Source organism: Eumetopias jubatus, unplaced genomic scaffold (assembly GCF_037043125.1).
Source record: "Eumetopias jubatus isolate StellerSeaLion01/CBP00866 unplaced genomic scaffold, mEumJub1_p1.0 scaffold_11, whole genome shotgun sequence".
Classification (NCBI taxonomy): domain Eukaryota; kingdom Metazoa; phylum Chordata; class Mammalia; order Carnivora; family Otariidae; genus Eumetopias; species Eumetopias jubatus.
Genome location: NW_028274817.1, coordinates 67,977,182 through 67,983,349, shown reverse-complemented (window position 1 = coordinate 67,983,349; position 6,168 = coordinate 67,977,182). Strand labels below are relative to the sequence as shown.

At 39.3% G+C, this 6,168-nt stretch overlaps 1 pseudogene; it reads right to left on the bottom strand.

Moving 5' to 3' along the window:
- Nucleotides 1-2,908: 2,908 nt before the first annotated feature.
- On the bottom strand, nucleotides 2,909-4,184 carry LOC148163074 (nucleosome assembly protein 1-like 2; annotated as a pseudogene).
- Nucleotides 4,185-6,168: the final 1,984 nt, after the last annotated feature.

Below are 6,168 nucleotides of genomic sequence, written 5' to 3'. Positions count from 1 at the left end.
AGACTTAAATACAGAGAACTGGTGGTTGCCAGAATGGTGGTGGGGGGGGATGGGTGAAATAGATAAAAGGATTAAAAGTACATTTGTGATGAGCACTGAGTAATGTATACAATTGTTGAATCATTATATTGTATGCCTAATACTAATATAATATTGTATGTTAATTATACTTCCATAAAATTGTTTTTAAATATGCTTTTAAATATAAATTAAATTACAGGAAAACACTAATGCTATAACGGTAAGTTTCTTTTTATAAAAGCAGGATACAAAAATATATGCTTACTAGCAGTTAAAGTGGGGTTTGGAGGGAAGTATTAGTTGATATTATAATTAATTCTGCCTTGTTGGAGCCTCCCATCCTGCATTTACTACTTTTATGCAAACTGGTGCAGCCACTCTGGAAAACAGTTTGGAGGTTCCTCAAAAAGTTAAAAATATCACTACCCTATGATCCAACAATTGCACTACTAGGTACAAAGAATACAAGAATACTAATTCAAAGGGATACATGCACCCTGATGTTTACAGCAGCATTATCAACAATAGCCCATTTATGGAAAGAGCCCAATGTCCATCAACTGATGAATGTATAAAGATGTGGTATATTTATACAATGGAATATTACTCAGCCATAGAAGAGAATGAAATCTTGCCATTTGCAACATGATGGAACTAGAGAGTATTATGCTATGTGAAGTAAGTCAGAGAAAGACAAATACCATATGATTTCACTCATATGTGGAATTTAAGGCACAAAACAAATGAGCATTGGGGAAAAAAAAGAGAGAGGCAAACTAAGAGGCTCTTAACTATAGAAAACAAACTGATGGTTACCAGAGGGTAGGTGGGCAGGGGATGGTTTAAGTAGGTGATGGGAATTAAGGAGTACACTTATTATGATGAGCACTGGCTTTTGTAAGTGTTGAATCACTGAATTCTACACCTGAAACTAATATTACACTGTATGTTAACTAACTGGAATTCAAATAAAAACTTTTTTAAAAAGAAAATGACTATTTTTTCAATTATAAAATTAATATTAATCAATATTAATAAATTATAAATATTATGGATATGTAAAGTACTTAGAACAGTGTCTGGCACATAGAAATAGTACAATATAAAGTGTTTGTTGTATAAAGACAATGAATTAATTCATATATAGATAGATATAGATATCTCCATTTTGGCAATGAAAGAACATGATTAAAGGTTACTTACAATAGACCAATGCTTCTCTAGTTCCTCTTCGGATTCCTCTTCCTGGACAGGGTACTGTTTTTGCAAAATGTATGAATTATAAAACCTGAAATTCAGTAATCTCTAACCAAGGAATGCTCTTTCATCTTTAATAAAGCTTCTCCCTTTCATCCACTGGTTCTCTGCTCTCTAGACCTCTCACCCACCTTCTTAACTCTCTTTCTCCCTCCTCTATTCTCTCCCCTCCTTTTTTTCTCCCTAGCAAAGCTCCAACTTCTCCCAGGCCAGGCCCCACCTGGGCTTTGCTCCCACCCCTCCCTCTCCAGCATTCTATTAACCCTCTCCCCTCTTGCCAGTCAGGCCATTCACTGTCTCCTAGAGCCTAGAGGCCATCCATTACCCATTCCCTGATAAACCCATCTCTGCTTGTCCCTCTTTCCTTCCTCCCCTCCCTCTTTTTTTCTCCTGTCACATCAACATCCGCCTCAGCCACTCTACCTCCTTGCTCTTTCACTCCCTTCTCATGAGTTTCATGGAATCTGGCAGCTTTACCTTCCCTGGCCCTTTCCTCTATGATATTCTCATATACATGAATAAATATTATTTTACATCTCTTTTGGTATAAGATAAGATAAGATATATTATATATATATAATATAATAATCCAGGCTGGATTAATTATGTATACATTATTATAATTACATTTATTTTCCTTCTGATTTTAAGAGAAATTAAAACATTTTTGTGGACTCTTAAAAACGTAGTGGGCATATTGTACCCAAAGGATAAATCTGACCTGCCAATACCTTCCACCCAAATCTTCCACCTGGCACTTGAAGGGGCAAGGCCATATCCTTTACTCCAATACCCTCAGAAGAAACAGTGTTTAACACTCATATTAATTTTACTTTGGAATAAGCATGAGGAAAAAAGCTTAACTAATTATATAACTAATTTCCATGGAAGACAGAAACATTACAGAAAAGAAAATGCACACTTTAACCCTATTTTGCAGAAGTACATGGTACAATTTACGGCAGGCTTTAGGAAAAGTGGTTTTAACTATACCTCACTGATAAGCAATAATGCAACTGGTTTCTGAGTCAATCACCATATCATATAAAATATAGGAACCTATAAACAAGCTAACAGTTAATTACAATAAATGTGGATTTGCTACAAATGTTTATTCTTATGCTAGTAGTTTCTCAAATTATAAATCAAATGAATTTTCGTTAGTATTAACTTGCTGCATTTGTATAACAATGATGAGAGGAAGGCATAGCTAGTGTAAACAGAATAAATCCCATTTATTGACAGGGCTGGAAGCAGGGTAATCTTGCTTTGCTTTTTCCAAGAAAAAACATCTCTAAACAGATATGTCTCAGTTACCAATTCTGGTAATTTTCCATGGCTAGAAACCAATAGTAACATGACAAAAGCCATGGAGTCACAATAGCAAGGTATTCATATGCTTAGAGAATTCACTACCTTCTACATTTCTTGAAAAAGTTTATACCACCAGAGGGGTAGGTGGAATGCATTGTTAAATATATTTGAAGATCGTTTTATTCTGAGACTACCAGGAAGAGACACACACATTATGGCCATATGTAACTTATGGTTAAATTTTGGTTATTGTAAATGTAGGCTCTTAATGTGGAGACCCACATACAACAACCACCCTGCTTCAGAAGTTAGTATCTTATGCTTGGGAGTTCAGGCCTTGGCCTTTAGCACCCTCAACAACAGCCACCCTGTTCTCATAAGTGACTCTGTCAGAAACCAAGTTTGTTTTGTTCCCTCTTATTTGACCTCAAGTGCTTCTCCTGTAAAGTATAACACGGCTCTTGGGATGACAAAGGTGCAGTAAGGTATGAGCTATGAAAACATCTTCCTTATCTTCATTGGCATCCAGGCCCCACTGATAGGTACTGAAGAAGTTGAAAAGGGACTCTCAGGGAAATTCTTGGGTCACTGTGTGCATCCATCACTAAAACCTGTGCTTTTTCGGGACTTTTTGCACAGTGACGTTCTTTCCCTCCTTCTGATCTGTCTTATTTTTTTTTTAAGATTTTATTTGTTTGACAGAGAGAGACACAGCGAGAGAGGGAACACAAGCAGGGGGAGTGGGAGAGGGAGAAGCGGGCTTCCCGCCAAGCAGGGAGCCCAATGCCGGCTCAATCCCAGGACCCTGGGATTATGACCTGAGCCGAAGGCAGACACTTAACTACTGAGGCACCCAGTCGCCCAGTTGCCGCCTTCTGATTTGTCTTATAAACAATGCAATGCTCCACCCCAGATCCCTTAAAGGGATGGGAGTCAAGAGTAAAGGAACTTAGACTTGAGTGTATAAGTTTTGGTCAACACCTCATTTGTGAAGTAGTTGCTGGGTTCAAAGAGAAATTTCAGAATGAAGGTGAGGGGCTCATCAGGTTTTAAAAACCTGATTTGAAGAACTCTCAAGTGCTTCAGAATGGGCTTGTCATATTTTTGAATCAAGGGAGTGACCTCTTCAACATTCTTTAGAACCGTGAGCCAGAAATTGGGGGTCCCTGTAGGATCCTCTGTCTCCTCATCCATATTTTGTCCCTCTATTCCTCCATACTCCCCAAACACTTTCTTCACATTTTCGAAAGCTTCTTAACAATACTTGTCCAAGTCCTCATACTCTGTATTCTCCTCCAGACCCTGCATCTGAGCATCAGAATCATCTTCCACCCTAATATAACCATAGTCCTTGGCCTTGGACTTTACCTCACACTCCTCTTTTGTGGGTTAGTACAGTGTATTGATGATCTGGCATCTCTTTTCCAAAAAGGGCCTGTAGATATCAGGATATTTCCTCTCAATGGGATGAAAATCCTTCAGGTTCTTGGCCTCTAGGCCTGCAGATTTGGCCAGAAGCTTTTTGAGAGCATACACTCGGTACTTTACTGCCAGAGGCTCTCAATAAAGTCCTCATCTAAGGAGTATCCCATCAAAGGCTATCGAGAGGCTGTGGCTGCCCCAGGGCCAATTGGTGGGCTCACTTCACTGGCTGTGCCAGGTTCCCCAAGACCTTCCATTGTTACTTTCTAATAGGAAAAGATTCACAGAGTGGAAGAGATGGCTGTAGCCCAGGCAGTGGGCACTAGCAGAGTCTAAGATGGAGGCAGAAGTTGAAGTGGAAATGGCTTCAGCTGTGGCTGCTGTGGAAACTGGCCTGAGGTGGATGAAGAGGTGGAAGGGCAGGCGAGCACACTACCAGAGCAGGCCTAAAGCTGCAGCAGGAACAACTGATTAAACGGCCTTCCCCTCTAGCTGCCTTGGCAAAAGGAGGTGGTGCCACAAGCCCCTTGTGCAGATGACATAATCACCTTATTTGTTGAGCAGCTGTCATTGGCAAATCTTTGTTCAATGAATGATTAGATCTAGCAAACCTCCAGTGCCACCCATCTTTCCTGTGGTAGCAGCTCCAAAACTTCTAGACCAGAGGGGTTTACTGAGGACTGATCTAGAGGGGAGATCTTAAGTAAGCCTGAGAAAATTTGAGCCTGTAAGAGCAAAGAATGCAGGCGAGGGGACTTTTTAGAGGCTAGAAATGTGACTTCCAAGCCTCTCTTATGTAGAAGATTAATAATCTAATACAGATGACCACTAGTAGAGTGTTGTTCAAGAATCTCTTCAATAACATCTATGCTTTCCTTTTATCTATGTTTAACAAATATTGCGGTTAAAAAAATTCAAAAAGAGGGGTGCCTGGGTGGTTTGGTTGTTTGAGCGTCTGCCTTCAGCTCAGGTCATGATCTCAGGGTCCTGGGATTGAGCCCCACGTCAGGCTCTCTGCTCAGCGGGGAGTTTGCTTCTCCCTCTCACTCTCCCTCTGTGCTCTCTCTCTCTCTCTCAAATAAATAAATAAAATCTTTAAAAAGATTTCAAAAAGAGCTTAAGGGTGCAGCTATAATGTCAGCTCTAATTTACCAAAAGAAAAAAAATGCACAAAAAAACCCCGCAAAAAAAGAATGCCCTCAGCTCATTCACCTCGTTATTTTTGCTCCAATGCAAGGACATGTGCAAAAAACAAAACACAAGCATTTTTACATTCAAATATATAAACAAAAGAGAAGGGGGTAAAACACTAAAATATCTTTCCCTGCTTGACTTATTTCACTTAGCATAATACCTCATATGTGGAACATAAGGAATAGCACAGAAGACCACGGGGGAAGGGAGGGAAAACTGAACGGGAAGAAATCAGAGAGAGAGACAAACTATGAGAGACTCTGGACTCCAGGAAACAAACTGAAGGTTACAGAAGGGGGGAGTGAGAGAGTGGGGTAACCAGGTGGTGGGAATTAAGGAGGGCACGTTATGTGATGAGCACTGGGTGTTATATGCAACTAATGAATCACTGAACACTACATCAAAAATTAATGATGTACTATATGTTGGCTAATTGAACATAATAAAAACACTTAAATATCAACAGTGAAGATCTGATGATGTTACTCCTTACGGATTGTTTATTTTTTAGTTCTGGATTTTCAAAATCTCTATGAAGAATGTGCATTGTCTTAAAATTCGATCAATTCTGACATTTCCTGGGGAAGAATGAGATGAGATGGAATGGGGTGGGAGTAAAGAAGGGCCTATGGTGATCAGGGTACAATTTTATGTATGACTACTTAATACTATACACCTGGATTATCAATATCCCAGAGTACTGCTGATGAATTGCAAATTATCCTTTCTCCATGTAGGCTCTTTTGGAAATAAAATGAGGATACTCAAATATGAAGTAATATTCCTGAAAGCAAAACATTTGCACTGATATTCTGAATAAATTGGAAATACTCAATGACTCAGCACTAGGGAAAAGGTTAAAAATGTGATAATGTCTTAACAAGATGGAATGCCATGCAGCATTAAAAAAATGCCTAGGGTGGGGAAAACAGCTAGTTTTTTTCTTGTCCACATTTCAGT